General features: G+C 37.8%; 1 protein-coding gene across 2 annotated transcripts in view; it reads right to left on the reverse strand.

The window, feature by feature from the left end:
* Positions 1–16,851, reverse strand: part of PLCB1 (phospholipase C beta 1) — a 747,552-nt gene that overhangs the window by 61,146 nt on the left and 669,555 nt on the right. The window lies entirely within an intron of this gene.

Here is a 16,851-nt window from a genome sequence, read left to right on the forward strand (position 1 = left end):
TAAATCTTTATGTTCTGTTCCACTTCAGAAGCATCTCAGTAATTCCTGGGCCATTGCTTTTCCATAAACATTTTGGAATCAGCTTGTCAAATTCTACAAATGTTGACTCTTTTTGGTACTGCATGTAATCTATAGATCCATTTGGGAGAACTTATTTTTATGCTACTGCGTCTTCTAATTCATAAGCATGTTATAACAGGCCTTGTTTGATGTTCTCCAATTGTTTTATGTAATTTCCCTAATATTCCATATCTGTTATACTCAATAACTTTACTTGTTATGATGTTATAAATTTTTTAAATTATACTAGCTGACTGTTGCTTATATATGGAAATGAAATAATTTTAATAATTTAATTTTATATTCAGCATATTTGCTAACTCATTAATTTAAATAATTTATCTGTAGATGATTTTGAATCATTATTCACATCATTTGTAATATTTTTTCACTTAATGTCTAAATGTTATGCCTCTTATTTCTTTTTCCCGTCTTATTGCATTGGACAGAAAGGGATAATAGTGGGCATCCTTTTCTAAAGGGAATGTTTTAATTATAAGGTTTTCCTTGGATTTTGCTTTTGTTTTTGAGTTTCTCACACACACACACACACACACACACACACACATTAGTAAAGTTTCTAATTGTGTTGTCTTATTCAAATCTATACTGTGACAATATTTGTTTTCAGTTTTCTTGATGCATCAGTTATCGAGAGAAGTATGCTGAACATTTTTGACTACAGAGGTAGATTCAATATTGTCAATATTTTTACTAGACATAGTGAGAGTACATTATTATGTGCACATAAGTTTAAAATCGTTATATGCTCCACAGCTTACTTTGTTTTTGCCTTAAAATTTATTTTATTTGATATGAAAATAGCTAAAGCAGGTTTCTTTTGGTTAGTATTTGCCTGGTATATTTTTTGTTTTCTTTATACTTACAAGTTTTCTAAACTCTTATACTCCATACACGTCTTTTTGAAGCAGCATATTGCTGAATTTAAAAAATAAAAACAAGCTGGCAATCTTTGATATTTGAAAATGCAACATTTTTGCATGTGCTATAATTACTGATACAAATGGATTCATTTTTATGCTTTCTATCTTCTACTTTCATTTCTGTGCTTAGTTCCCCTTTTTATTGCTTTCTTTTGGATATTTTCATCCAAATATAGATGAAAGCAAGAAAACATTTTCATCCAAATATGCTTCATCACTTAGTCAGTTGCTCTCATATTGTCAACCTTAAAAATACTTTCTTAACATTGTTTCTCATAATTCCAAAACCTTAAGTTTTTTATGGCTCACTCTGCTGTTATTTTTGCTCATTCTCACTCATGGACTTTCTTTGTAATCTCATATTTTTCCCTCTGAAATTTATGGTTTGTTCTTTTATTCTTTTAGCAGCATTGGATATTTCAATAGTTATCACATCCTAGAGTTAATCAGTATTTGTCCTCTTCCTGAACATCATAAAGACTCAGAGTACTTTATTACCAATTATCTCTTTAACTTGATATTGTTTTATATTTTAGTTCTATTTTTATTTAACTCCATAAAACATTATTATTCTTATATACTGTCAATGTTCATTTATATTTATCTACCCATTTACAATTTTCTTTGGTTTTTGTTCAGACTTTCCATCTGGGGTCATCTTTTCCTCTGATTAGCATATGGAGATAGGATTCCCTTTAGTGAATAAAGATCTGCTAGTGGAAACCCTCGGTCCTCACTGTACCCTTGCTCCCCATCTCTTGTCTTCCTGGCCTGTGCTAAAAATGTCTTTACTACTTTCATTCTTTTTTTTTTTTTTTTTTTTATTGCATTTTAGGTTTTGGGGTACATGTGAAAAACATGCAAAGTTGTTGCATAGGTGCATTCATGGCAGTGTGATTTGCTGCCTCCCTCCCCCTCACCCATATCTGGCATTTCTCCCCATGCTATCCCTCCCCAACTCCCCCCCCCACTTTCATTCTTAAATGATACTTGGGTTTCTAGAACTTAAATATGATATAGTTAGATATGGCATTGTTTAAAATACACTTCATAGATTTCTTAATCTATGAATTTGTATCTTTTATTAATTCTGAAACATAACCTCCTCAAATAATCTCCTGTACCTCTATTTGTTCTCACCTCTTCTCACTCTATCCTTCATGCCTCTTGATCTCTCTCTACTATATTTTCCATCTCTTTGATACTTTGCTATATTCTTGATAATTATATAAATCTCTGAAAATTTACTAATTCTCTTTCTATTGCTATAACTATGCATGGCATTTTAAATATATTTTTCACTTGCAGATAATCAATTTGTTTGTTTGCAAATGTGCTTCATCACGTTTTTAGTCAGCTGTTCTTTACTCATATTGTCAACCTGAAAAGCACTTGCTTATTATTCTGTTTCTCATTATTCCACAATCTCAAGTTTTTATAGGGGTGATTCTGCTGTCTGTTATTTTCGCTCATTCTCACTCATGGACTTTTTTTCGTATTCATTATGATTGCTTTCATGTGCTGATACTTCCTGGCACTTCATATGTAGTAATAGTTTAAGGTCTGGCTTAAAGATGGGTTCCTTTATAAACAAACTGATTAATTATGCCAGGAGCCCAGAGGATTTCCAAGATGAGACAGATTTAAATTAAATCCTGAGTTTGTCAGGTGGGGTGAATTCAGGCTTCAAACCCCCATGAGGACCAGCTTGCAATCTTGAATTCTCCGGGACAATTTTCCCCCCTCTACTCTACACCAAGTTTTGATTCCAAGTTCTACCAAGCTGACACTGATAGACACCTTCAAGATAAAGGATGGCTTGACTGCTCTGCCCATGTCTCTGGTACCTGCTTTCACTTGGATCTTGTCCTCTGAGCATTCCTTACTTTTTTCCCATTCATTGATACATTTAAACAAATTTTTAAAAGTTATACGGAGTTTTCATTGGAAACTCAGGTCTCTCTGTTTTGCTTTCTTAATATTTTGCTATCTTAGATTGTATCAGCAACAGATGTGGCATTTTATATAGCAGAGGGAAACAGGTGACTTCAGGATTGCTTCAGAATCACTGTAATTCTACTAAGAACCAATCAAGTTTGAAGGGCTCATTAACAGAAATGTGATGATATCAAGAAACCATAATGGCTCCTTTTAGCCTGAATTGGGTTTCTTTTTAAAGCTAGAAATAGAAAGGGCACTTGAAATAAGTGGATCCAGATGAACAGTTATAGGAAAGCTTAGAATTTCAAACAATCTCTCATTTAAAACTAACTTTTATCAGTAATGGATTCTTTTGCATTAGCATGAATACTTTTAATCACCCACATAATACATAAATACATTATTTCATTAAACACATGCAAACAAACAATACAGATAGCTGCAAAGTACCCTTTGGCCTTCTCCCCAATTCCAGTCCCCTCCCCCAGGTTAGCCATGGTTTAAGTTTGGCGTGTAAATGTCCAGAAATTCTCTATTTATTCATATTCATATCTATGCTCATAGAAAGAAACAGAATTTGTTCTGCATTTTAGAAAAATATATAGACGGTACAGTATTTTATATGCCTAAACATGTTTTTGTTCTATTCTCTGGTTTAATAGTACGGCTTTGGCATTCCCCATTAAATCATTTTAGAACTTTGAAGGCTTTGCTTTACTCTTGAAACTTTCATTTTCTGTAGAGATGCCTGATCCCATTCTGACTTTCAATTTGTGAGTGGTAGTTTTTGTTCTAGAAATGTTGAGAAAAATTCTCTTTGTTTTTGGTATTCCAAAATTTTCCAGTTTGGAGCCTAAGTGTGGGTCATTTCTTCCTTGTTGCAGGGCACTCAGTTTGGCCCTTCAGTCTGGTAATTAATGTTCATCAGTTGTGAAAATGTTTCTTATAATATTTATTTGATAATTTACTTCCCTTGGTTTTCTCTTTCCAGTGCCCCTGTCAGTTGGAATCCTGTACTCTGGGCACTTAGCTGTATCTCCTTTTTTTTTTTTTTTCCTGAAAGATCAGTTCCTTCCCATTTCATTTGCTTTTAATTATGTATTGATCTCTTATACACTGGTATCTCATCTTTTATGTTCTTTGTCACTGTTTTACTTTTCTCTTCACTACCATTTTGTAAGATATCATTAAATATCACTTCCAGAAATCTTTCCCACTATCCTCCTTAGAAATATCTATAAACAGGTTATATGTGTTCTATTAATATATCTTATAGTTTCTGTTGTTTTGTGTCATATTATACATAATTAGATAGATAGATAGATATTATTGATGCTATAAAGGAAAACTATTGACTTTCAAATTTTAAACTGCGTCCAGCCCCTAACTAAATTCTTTTGTATGTTTTCAATTGTTTTATGGTCAGCAGATAATTTTTTAGTAGTCAGCTATTTCTAGGTCTTGTGTTGCACTGTAACTCACTAAGATGCAATATGGTTGGGAGAAGAGAGTGGTTGGGTTTGAGGCCGGGAGGACAAAGCAAGGAGACTGGAGATTAGACTTCTGACCCGACCCTACCACTGCTTGTAAGTGGACCTCTCTGGGCCTCTTTCCACATCAGCTAAATGAAAGTTCAGCTCAAATTGTGTCAAAACCATCTCTTACCATCTATGTAATTTTGTGAAATTTTATACCTTAGGTTTGCCAGGGTTAGCAATGGCTCTTTTATCTCACCATTGAGTGACTATAAATTTAACTTGCCTATGGCCCATCAATTCAATTGTGATTAATAAAAACAGCTGAGCATGGCACTACAGTCTGAACACTAAATATCACCAGAAGTCCATCCAGTGGAAAAATTCTCTATTAAGGAAGAGAAGATAAATCTGAAGAACTGTCATTCCTGGACACTAGAGGTAATTAAAGCAAAGCCCTCAAGGTTATGTCATCAATTTTTCTATTAATATGCCTCACTCCCCCTTTAATTGTGTATAAATTAATAACAGCTGAAAACGAATAAAGGAAGGAACACAGAGAAAAGAAGACTGGAACAAACAATGAAGCGTGCAGCAATTACTCATTTACCTGACATCTGCACAGTAGAGAAGGGAAGCACATGATCTGAAATCAGAGGGACTGGGTTGTTAAAATAATGGATATTATACCTGTATAGTTAGTGCGGATTGCTGTGCAGCAAGACACAATGAAGTCTGCTCGCTGGAGAATCTGTTTGCTAAGAAAAGATGAGACTAGATTTCTGGCCTGGCCCTACTCCTGTCTGCAAGTGGAACTCTCCGGGCCTCTTTCTGTATCTACTAAATGAAGATGTCAGTCTAATTTATGTCCCAAACATAGCAATGGATTAACAAATGTCTCCTACATTAGTAGTGCACATGATACAAAATGCAAAGAGAATAAGAGGATATTTATGGGCTCCCATCCCTCCTACGTGTTATTGTTTCATAATATAACTTCATGGACAATAAAAGTACCAACATAAACTTCTTTAGTTTAGAGAACTGTACCAAAGCAATGAATAAATCTGCCTTTTAAATATGTTTACACACACACACACGCAAGTACATACCATAGGTGGATAGGTGGATGGAAGAATGGATGGATGAATGAATGGATGGATGGATAGATGGAACACTAGTTATAAATCTACTGTCCTCCAATTTTAAGAAAGAAAATATGTTAAAAGGAAAGACCTATTTTCTACTCTACTCTTTGATAAGTGAATGACTGTTGTAATTTCAAGACTGGAAATCCAGGTGTTAAAATCATTCTCGAAATACAGTCTTTAGATTTCTCAACTAAATTAACTTTAATCCTTAGATAGAATGTTCCAAAAGGCCAGAATTCTGTCAGAACAATGACAGAAGTGTAATGCCATCGATGAACACATCTATACTCTTCATCTTGGGCTTTTGTGAAATCTCACACAATACCTTTCTCACATTTAATTTTGCTAGTAAGACTTAAATACTGAGGGACTGTCGACATGATGAAGCTCTAATACATCCAAGAATGCAGTTAAATACAAAGTTTAAATAAAAAGAAAAAGTCATTTCTAAAACTCCCAGCTGAGCCCCACTTCTGGCAGTCATACCAGGACAGAGGAAAAACCTATAAATCATATAGAAAGCTTTGCTCACATTGGGCCCTTGCTGGCAGGCATTCACCTATTAATACCTCTATAGGAGAAATCAACTCACCAGAAAAGTCAAAAGCCAGTTTGTCTATTAGGAATATTTAATTTTATTCACGAATTTTTATTTATTTTTTTGAAATAGAATCTTGCTCTGTTGCCCAGGCTGTGCAGTGGTGTGATCATAATTTACTGCAGCCTGGAATTCCTGGGCTCAAGTGATCCTCCCACCTCAGCCTCCTCGGTAGCTGAGACTACAGGCATGTGCTACTATGCCCGGCTAATTGTTAAATTTTTTTTTTTTATAGAGATAGGGTCTCACTATGTTGCCCAGGCTGATTTCTAGTTCCTCGGCTCAAGCGATCCTCGCACCTCGGGCTCCAAAAGCGTTGGGATTACAGGTGTAAGCCACCGCGCCTGGCCCTCATTCATTTTTATAACAAATTCATCGCCTCCCAATATTTCCTTCTGCCCCCTTTATTACGATGGTGGGTTTTCGTTGAGTATGGTGAAATAGTTTACTTTAGAGCTGGCCTTAGTTAGATATTCTGAGCTTTTGAGTATGAAACAGACATTTAAAGAAAAAAAACAGATTTCTCAAGGTAACAGAATTGAGTCTCTCTTTCAGCTGTGAAACAGCAAACATTTTTTTCTTCTAAAAAATGTGAGTTTAAAGGCTTTGCCTAAAAATCTTGCCAAAGCTTTCCACGAGCGTGTAGATGTGGTAGATAAATGTATCAGAGAAAACAGGAAAATGCAGGCTCCACCTAAGTCAGTGTGGCTTTTGTTCCGTGTGACCTAATGTTCATGAAACTGTTTGTTATTCACCTCATTACAAACATCTATCTGTCACAGCAGGTGTTGGGTCAGGCGAGGACACGGTGTCCAGGAAACCTGAAATCAGGTTAAAAACCTCCCAGGCGACCAATTCCCTTTCAATTGACTCTGAGTAGCTGGCACTGCCTACCACAGTCCCTGAGCTGCCTGCCCGGGAAATGGCTATAATTTAAGTCACAGCGGAAACACTTTTCAAACCACTCGCCCAGAAGGCGTATGAGCCACACTTCCCATGACAGGAAGGGAAGCTGCCCTAGCCTTTCTGTTAAAGGAAATAGACAGAAAGACTAGGGCATGGTTTCCTTAGGGTTTCTTCAACATTTTACTCCCCATAGGAATGGTTTTACAAGTGTTTTACATGAATCAGTCTCTTTGGGTAAAGTTCAAGCTTGTAAAGTTGTCCTTCCCATTTTCAGCTCCTTTAAATGGTGGGTAAATCTATTCAGGAATTCAGTGTGTCTTCCAAGGGGGAGAAAGGCACAGGCTTAGACCTGCAAGGCTGCTCTCTGCATCCTCACAGGCCTGTGCTGTGAAATGGTTGGTCTAGATTTCTCATGGACGAAAGGCTGCTGGCCATTTGGGGTGAGATGCCCTACTGGAGTCTGGCCAAGTCCACTCATGACTTGAGTCCAGCTGACTTCAGTTGTGAAGTCATCACCCCAGGGAGCCTCTTTGTCTTGTCCCTAGGCTTTCACCAGCCCCCGCTCACACCACCATTTCTCATCAACGAGATATGCATGAGCTTTCCTATTCCTTCTAAGACACACAAAACATGAGGAGTCATGAGCCTGCTCCAGAATCTTCCAGATTTTCACCTGGAGAGAAGTCAGAGAGGTACATACAAAGTCTCATTTCCTGCTCTATTCTCTCTCTCCCTTCTTCTTCCAACAATTCCATGGCTGGGGGTGGAGGGGAGCACAGGCTTTCCTGTTTTTCTATGTCTTATCCTGAGTTCTGTCATCTTTGAGTATTTAGCAAGGCTCTAGACCCCAGACCTGGCTTCTGTGTTAGAAGAAGCAAAAGGAATTTGAAAAAAAAAAAAAATATCTTCCTCTCTTGTAATCCCTGTTTTTCAAAATTTCCCTTCTGCTAATGAGGATCTTCTCTTCTAGAGAGCCCCATTCTTTCCTTTTTTGGAGCTGTGGCTCAACCTTGCTGGTAAAAATCCTACAGTAGAATGTGATTAGGTACATTACCCCTTAAGGGGTAAAGAAATATATGAGTTTATTATGTGCAAAATATTTTCCCTGCTATAGGAGGCTGAGTAAACACTAATTACAGGAAGCCATATGTGAAGCCTCTTGGTCTGTAGACACTTCAGTGTAGCAGCCATGCAGGCCTGTTGCCTTCTGTATCAGCTCTGAAGATCATGTTGTAAGTTGTGTAAGTATTGCCATTCATGTACTCAACAGCAAAAGAAAACAACCTAACATTTAAACAAGGCCTACAGAAATCCTTTATTGTTATTGTTCTGGATAATACATGCTGCATACTCATTAAGATATTGTTCCTCCACTGAATATTCATTTATCAGAGGGAAAACCCATTCTGCCAACCATTAATGTAGGTGAAATATCATTTTCCTGTTCTTCTGGCAATGGGGTTGATCTGCCCAACCCAATATAAAATCTGCAGATGGAAGTGAACAGGGCTATAGAAGCAACTCTTTCATTTTATTTAGTGTTTCATGATAAACTAGGCCGAACCATGAATTCAAAGGACTCATTCTTCTCTTCTCAAATGAATCTTCCCTCCTATTCCCTCCATTACTAGTCTAGATTCCTGCTTCCCTTCAAGTCTAAACTTCCAAATGAGTGTTAGATAAGCTGTCTTCTGTTCCTGGCCTCCTGTTTAATCAATCGACTCTTAACCTGGTTCCCTTCCCCACCTTTCGGCTGATTCCTCACTAATACCAAGGCCATTACTGACCTCCTGGATACTAAAGTCAAAGAACCTCTTCTGTACCTTTCACTGGCTTCAGACACTGGGGATCATAACCTTCACACTTACGCATTGCTTTTCCTCTGGGCTTCTTTGACACTATTGGTTTTCCTCCTACCTCATAGAGGGTCCCTTTCTTGTTTCTCACTTCCTTTTTCTATTCTTCCAGCCTATTTATTTATGTATTTTTGAGACAGGGTCTCACTCTGTTGTCCAGGTCAGAGTATAGTAGTGCGATCTTGGCTTACTGCAGCCTCCATCTCCCAGGCTCAAGCAATCCTCCTATCTCTCAGCCTCCTGAGTAGCTGGGACTACAAGCAGGCACCAGTACACCTAGCTAATTTTTGTATTTTTTGTAGAGATAGGGTTTTGCCATGTTGCCCAGGCTGATCTCAAACTCCTGGGCTCAAGCTGTTTGCTTGACTTGTCCTCCCACAGTGCTGGGATTATAGGCATAAGCCACTATGCCCCGCCTCTACCAGACTTTTTTAAAGTTAAAAGTTATCCAGAGCTATCTCCTGGGATCCCTTTCCTATTCTATAGATATGCCAAGGATTTTATCCATTCTTATGCAGTCTAAATTGATTCTAAATGGATTTTATCCATTCTTATTCCATCTAAATTCATGATTCTCAAATTTTGGGGCATGTAAGTTTCACTTGGAGAAAGGGTGAAAACGTTAAACTACTTAACCTTTTCTGCTTGAATTCCTTCTCCTATACTCACCCTCATACCAGCCCCACAAAATGTTATGATGGTAAAAGAAACCATACCTTCCTTGTAAATCTGAAGTGAAAGTCCAGGGCAGGAAATTGAGTACTCTCAAGTATCTTCCATGTAACCTTGGACATATCACTTTAACTTCTGGAGCCTTGAATTTTAGATCTCACAGGTGTGACATAATTGTAGTTTTTTTTTTTTTTTTTTTGAGACGGAGTTTCGCTCTTGTTACCCAGGCTGGAGTGCAATGGCGCGATCTCGGCTCACTGCAGCCTCCGCCTCCTGGGTTCAGGCAATTCTCCTGCCTCAGCCTCCCGAGTAGCTGGGAATACAGGCACGCACCACCATGTCCAGCTAATTTTTTTGTATTTTTAGTAGAGACGGGGTTTCACCATGTTGACCACGATCTCTTGACCTCGTGATCCACCCGCCTCGGCCTCCCAAAGTGCTGGGATTATAGGCGTGAGCCACCGCGCCTGGCCAATTGTAGTTTTAATAAAGGGTTGAATGTGAGTGCTGCCAGATGGTATTACATTTTCAAAGTCTGAGCAACTTTTTACTTGTTTGAGGATGGTGTGAAGAGGCAACATTGGAGAGAAATGTCTCCTGCAGAAAATAACACTGAATCTGGACACTGCTGTTTACCCTAGAATCTCTTCTATTTCACTTACTGCTACATAAAACTTTTAAAGGAGAAAAAGTGGCCCCTGTAAAACGGAGTCATGTGTTATGCTCAGTATTAGCTGTGAGCCAGTACTAGCAGGGGGAGGTGTGTTATGTTATAGCTAAGGCAGTTTTCAGGTAGAAGACATTGCTGAGGGGGCTAGAAAAATGTTGCCAATGCTAGGTTTAAGTTTTAGGGGATTTTTCTGTTGTCCTTAAAACATTTTATACCGAGGGCCTGAAAGTGCATAGATCAACGGAGCAGTACAGGCTCTCTCTGGTGTAGGAAACAGAAACAAGCTTAAAAACAGGTAATCTATTTCAGTAAAAAGTTTCATTTTGTTTTTAAAGGGCGGGTAATAATGTTTCAGCCATGGAAAGCTGCAACAGGAACTCCAGATAAATACTGGGAAAACCCTGTACCATGAAAAGGGGTAAGGTGTGTGCCAGCAGTGTGCTGGTAAATGATTAATACGTGGCTCTCCTGGAAAATGAAAGGGCTCAATTTTAGCGTTTGTTGATTTCAGTGGTGTAAATACTTGCCCAGGGCCAGTCTCAAACTACCAAAGTGGTGACCTTGAATAAGGAGATGGGAGAAGGAGTACAGAAGCAGACTGTCATAGCCACCACTACTGATGGTGTATAGTAGATGTAAAGATGCAAAGTACCTCTAGAGCACAGGCAATAGTGAGAGGTATTAAAATATTTGTAAGTGACCCGGGCACAGTGGCTCATGCCTGTAATCCAAGCACTTTGGGAGGCTGCGGCGGGACGATTGCTTTGAGTTCAGGAGTTCAAGATCAGCCTGGGCAACATGGTAAAACTCCACCTCTGCAAAACTAAAAATAAAAAAAATCAGTCAAGTGTGGTGGCAAGCCTGTATTCCCAGGTCCTTGGGAAGCTGATGTGGGAGGATTGGTTGAGCTGACCTCGGGAGATGGAGGCTGCAGTGAGCCATGATCGTATCACTGCACTCCAGCCGGGGTAACAGAGTGAGACCCTGTCTGAAAAAACAAAAGAAAACAAAACAAAACAACAACAACAACAAAAAAGTGCTTCAACAAAGCTCTAGGAAAAAAATGGTAAATGATGAGCTATGAGTATTTGTTACTTTTTAAAAATAAATTTATTTCATTGGAATTTATATAATTTAATTTTTAATAATGGTTGTGTTTAATAACCAGGTCACAAAATCCCTGAAAAATTTAAAAATCAACTCTTGTGAGCTTAGATAGTAAGCTTCAGCTCACCACTGGTTTGTCCTCAAAGAATAAAGGAAAATTTACATTCGAGTTCTGTGAGGTGGACACTTTGGTTTAGGTATTTTTTATACTTGTTAATATTCTAGAGTCCTGCATTATCTATCACTATGCAAATCAAAAGCAGTGATTAAAATCACATGATGCTAGGTAGATAGATGATAGTTTTCTATAGAATTTGTGCGAGCTATGTGTGGGAGATGTACTTCCTTTATGGACTGAACTGTGTCTCCCACAAATTCATATATCGAAGCCCTAACCCTCAATGTGACTATATTTGGAGACAGGATCTTTAATGAAGTCATTAAGGTTAAATGAGCTCATACTAGTGGGTCCCTAATCTGATGGGGCTGGTGTCTTTATAAGAAAAGGAAAAAGTGCCAGAGTGTGCATGCTCTCCTTCTTTCTCTCTCTCTCTCTCTCTCTCTCTCTCTGAGTGTGCACAGAAAGGCCATATGAGGACATGGCAAAAAGCCACTGTCTGCAAACCCAGAGGAGAAGCCTCCCCAGAAAGTCATCTTGCAGACACCTTTATCTTAGGCTTCCAGACTCCAGAACTGTGAAAAAATAAATTTCTGTTGCTGAAGCCACCCCGTCTGTGACATTTTGTTATGGAAGCTGAGCAGAGTGACACAACATGTAAATAATGAAATTACATACAGTTCCACAAGCGTAACATGATAATCGCATCTCAGGCTTTTTCACATCGTCATGAGGAAGTCCTTCCTATCTGCTCCTCTGAGTCTCAGCTCAATGACCGCCACCTCTGTGTCAGCCAATTATGTGTCAGCCTTTCCTCCTGTGTAAACAGCTCTATTATAACGATGAACAGTCTTTTGTCCCAGTGCAATCCTTTTTAATACAACTGCGGATTACACATTAGAAATTAAGATTAAGCCTGTGGCTGTTTATATTTACATTTGCATATGAACAGTTAAAAAGTTAAAATAAAATTAAGAATTCAACTCCTTATTTGCATCAGCCACATTTCAAATGGTTGATAATTACTTGTGGCTAGTGGCTACTGCATTGGACACTGAGACACGGAAAATTTCCATCACTGCAGAGAAGTATACTGGATAGCACCATACTATAATCGACTTGAAGTGGGGGAAAGGGAGTATCTGTGTTTTATCCTAATACCTAGCCCAGTGTCTGCTATGTAGTAGGCATTCAATAACTATTGGTTGAATTAAAAGAAGAAAAAAACACTATTCACTTAATTGTAGCTACTTAACGCATTCATGGTTCCCAGGTGCCACAGAAATAAGCACACACTTATAAATTGATTATTGATAAGTAAAATACTAAATGTGAGCAATTTTCATTTTTCCCATGACAAGGGCATCAATATGCATCATTAAGATATAATTATAGAATTCATCTCGCAGGTGTTAATATAGCAATCTATAGCTGTTAATTTGGAAGCACAATATTGATTCTAATTTATTTTTTCTAGGCCATCTCTGCTCCATTGTTCTATAAGTGACCCTATGGTCTCATTAAATCTTTCAGCATGATATTTATGCAACTACTTAATGAGTCCTCCAACACCTTGAATTCTCTGGATCTCATAACTATTATTTTAGTGACAAACTTCTGACTTTAATTAATCACATCCTTCACGGACTCAAAGAAGATCATAAAAAGGTCACTCAGTCATATGCAACCCTCTGCTGGTAGACACCTTTGTCTCCGCATGTAAAGATCTTCAAAGAGACACACAATATCCCTCGGGGATCTATTTAGGTATTTAGATATTTTTACTTTCAGAAAAATCTCTTTATTTCCTGCTTACATCTTTCATAATTTAGCCCAAAGCAGCCCCCCTGGATCTAACTGCAGAGGAAAAGGAGAAGAGGGTGATTTATCACAGGTTCTGAAGAAGCCCTTTTCTGTGCTATGACTGAAACTTAAAGTATAACCTAAAAGGAGATGTTTCTCTTCCAAGATGTTCCTTTAGAATTCCTAGCATTCTCAGGGTCAGTACTAGGGCCTCTTAACGTATTTCAATAAATAAATGAAATCCAAATGAAAAACAATTGCTTAACAAATGAAAGCAGACCCGTTGCAAAGCCCAGCATGTACCCTAACTCCTCTGTTGTATAGTACAAAAGAAGGATAACAAGGCCATGATCTTGTGGAGGTTGGGCTATGCCACTAGCAACGAAACAGTGTTTGGTATACATGTGTGGTGTGTATCCCTTCTAGTTGCTAAAAGAGATATGCTTCTTTAACAAAGAGGGTAGTCATCTTACCATTTTACAGATAAGTATATTGAGGCACAGATGTTATACCCTTATTGCTTGCTTTTCCATGTCAACATGAGAAAGATAAGCCGCCTATTCTGATATCTAGATCACAAAACCTTAGCTTCAGACATTTGCTAAGAAAGCTGAAGGGCACAATACACGTGGTGTGTCCAAGGTCTAGCACTTCTTGTCTCTGACCTTAGTAAAGTTCATTAACCTTTTTGAACCTTAGTTTTCCCAAATGTACAATGGTAAGCACAAGAAGATAACATAAGTTATATGTGCTTTAAAGGTGTGTGATGATGCAGTAACTGCTCCATAAATGCTAATTGTTATTTTTATTATCATTTGTCAGAAAAATATTTTAATGCCTTTCTATGACCTTAAACTGCCTTTTATTATTTTAAAGCATGTAGGAAGTATCTTTTCTGTTATTTTGTGCTTCCTATTGAAATTGGCATATCCTAGAATAAAGCAGGCATAATAATTACTTGGCATATATTTATAATTTTCCAATATTTCATTAGTGTTTTTAGAAATTGGTCATTCTATAGCTCTTTATCTACAGGCTTATATATACATAAAATGAACAAACATCTTTTTTGTTTATTTCATACCTTGCTCTACAGTGATTTGTAGCTATTTAAAAAATGAGTTATCATGGTTAAAAGTATAACTCACCTACTTTAGCGTCACCTATTAACATCTAGCTGATAACAAGGAATATATTTTTTCACCAATGAAGATTTGCATGCACAAATTTAAAAATGTAAAATTCCAACCATTTATGTGATGATTAGGGACCAATCTTCTATCATAATAAAAAAAATTATCTTTTGGCAAATATGTGATAGCTTTATGTACTATTACTTGGGTTTATTATTGTTATTATTATTATTTTTGAGACGGAGTTTTGCTCTTGTTGCCCAGGCTGGAGTGCAATGGCGCGACCTCAGCTCACTGCAATGTCTACCTCCCAGGTTCAAGGGATTCTCCTGCCTCACCTCATCCTCAGCCTCACCTTCTCGAGTAGCTGGAATTACAGCCACTGACACCATGCCTAATTTTTTGTATTTTTAGTAGAGACAGGTTGTCACCATTTTGGTCAGGCTGGTCTCAAACTCCTGACTTAAGGTGATATACCTGCCTTGGCCTCCCAAAGTGCTGATATTACAGGCGTGAGCCTTATGCACTATTACTTTTTATTCAGCATTTTGTTTTCAGCTGTAGTGTACGAATGAAGATGTTTAAGGAAAGAACAAGATTGCAAAAAACATTTGGAGGAATTATTAAAATTGGTACAAAAATTTATTTTCCATATACTATTATAAAATAACATTTTGTTCGTTTTTTTAAATATAAATTACTATAATGGGATTTTCTTTTTCTGCTTTAGCAATGAGACCTACTTTGACATGAAAAGTGTGAAACAGTTATTTCTATGTCATCTTTTATATGTGGAAAGCTAAGGGACCAAACTAACAATATGATTAAATTTTTGAAAGTCTAGGTATTGTTGGGATATTTGTCTCTTTTTTAAAATAAATATTTTTACCCAGTGGGTATCTCAGTTGACATTCCAAAGGGAGTACAAGTTGTGAACAGGCCATAGCAGGCCATAGCAAGCTCAGAAACAAAGTAGCATTTTTGTCTCTATTGCATTTGTTTTGAAAAATAAAACCCAAGCCACGTGTTCTTAGCTCCTCAGCTGTCATTTGCATCCCCTGAGAAAATATGATATTCTACTTGTGGTATTAGATGTTTCACAGTAGCTTTAAAAACTACCAGGGCAGTAGGCCAGGCGCAGTGGCTCATACCTATAATCCCAGCACTTTGGAAGACTGAGGCAGGTGGATCACCTGAGGTTGGGAGTTTAAGAACAGCCTAACCAACATGGAGAAACCTTGTCTCTACTAAGAATACAAAATGAGCCAGGCATGGTGGTGCATACCTGTAGTCCCAGCTACGGGAGGCTGAGGCAGGAGAATCGCTTGAACCCTGGAGGCAGAGGTTGTGCTGAGCCAAGATTGTGCCATTGCACTCCAGCCTGGGCAACAAGAGTAAACTCCACCTCAAAAAAACAAAAACAAAAAACTACCAGGGCAGTAACAAGTGTAACAGCCACAATAACAAAAAAAAATCCAGTGATGCTCACCATTGATGATTTAAAAGACAGTTTTAACATTTATATCAAGTGAAGAAGACATTTCAAGGTCTCCCTGATGCCTTCCTGCAGAAGCCGGAAATTGATATTATGTGTCCCTCTTCTACCCACCTTCCAATGTGGGCTTTATCACAGGGTCACACAGAAACAAAATTATCACTGTTGAGAGGACATGAACAGAATTCACAGCCATGTTGTGACTTTGTTCTGACATAGCATTCCCTGTGTCTCTGTTTCTAGTGTTGCAGGCAGTAGAAAATAAAAAAATATCAAAGGCCCAGGCTTGTGATTGGGTCAAAAAGTTAAAATACATTAAAACATCAAGAAAGTGGCTTCAAGTTTCTTCCAGGTGCTTAAGCCAGGAGGTAGGAATGTACTAGATCTTTACCAGGTAAAACGTGCTCCCTGGAACTGTGGCAGCATCGACATCCCTTGGGAGCTACTTAGAAAGGCAGACTTTCAGGTCCCACTTGGACATCCTAGACTGGTGTCTGCAATTTAACAGGATGTCCAGGTAATTCAGATACCCACTAAGGTCTGAAAAGCAGTGAGCCAGAGCAACTGATTTTGAGGAAAAGGAAGAACGCGTACCTCTTTCTCAGTAAAGAGTTATTTTCAGTAATTCTTCAACATGTTTTTAAACTGCATTATTTCACAGATTGACAAATACTTGAAGAAAAAAAAAACAGGATAAGCCAGTTTCCTTTATTTATAATCACAAGAATGCTTCTTTTCTCTACAAAAGACACACTCTTTGGAATGGCTTATGCCAGTTTTCTTATTAGTGAAGGGAATATAATAGTTTTCACGATGCATCTCCTTCGGTAAGTTAACCTTCTTCTCTGATGTTTAAGCTGAAATTTGCTCCAAGAAAGAGCTCCTGGGCCAAGCATCCTTATTAGTGAGATATTTCCAAGAA

The sequence above is a fragment of the Aotus nancymaae genome, unplaced genomic scaffold (genome assembly GCF_030222135.1).
Source record: "Aotus nancymaae isolate 86718 unplaced genomic scaffold, 86718_ANA_hifiasm-v0.15.2.pri h1tg000029l, whole genome shotgun sequence".
Taxonomy (NCBI): Eukaryota; Metazoa; Chordata; class Mammalia; order Primates; family Aotidae; genus Aotus; species Aotus nancymaae.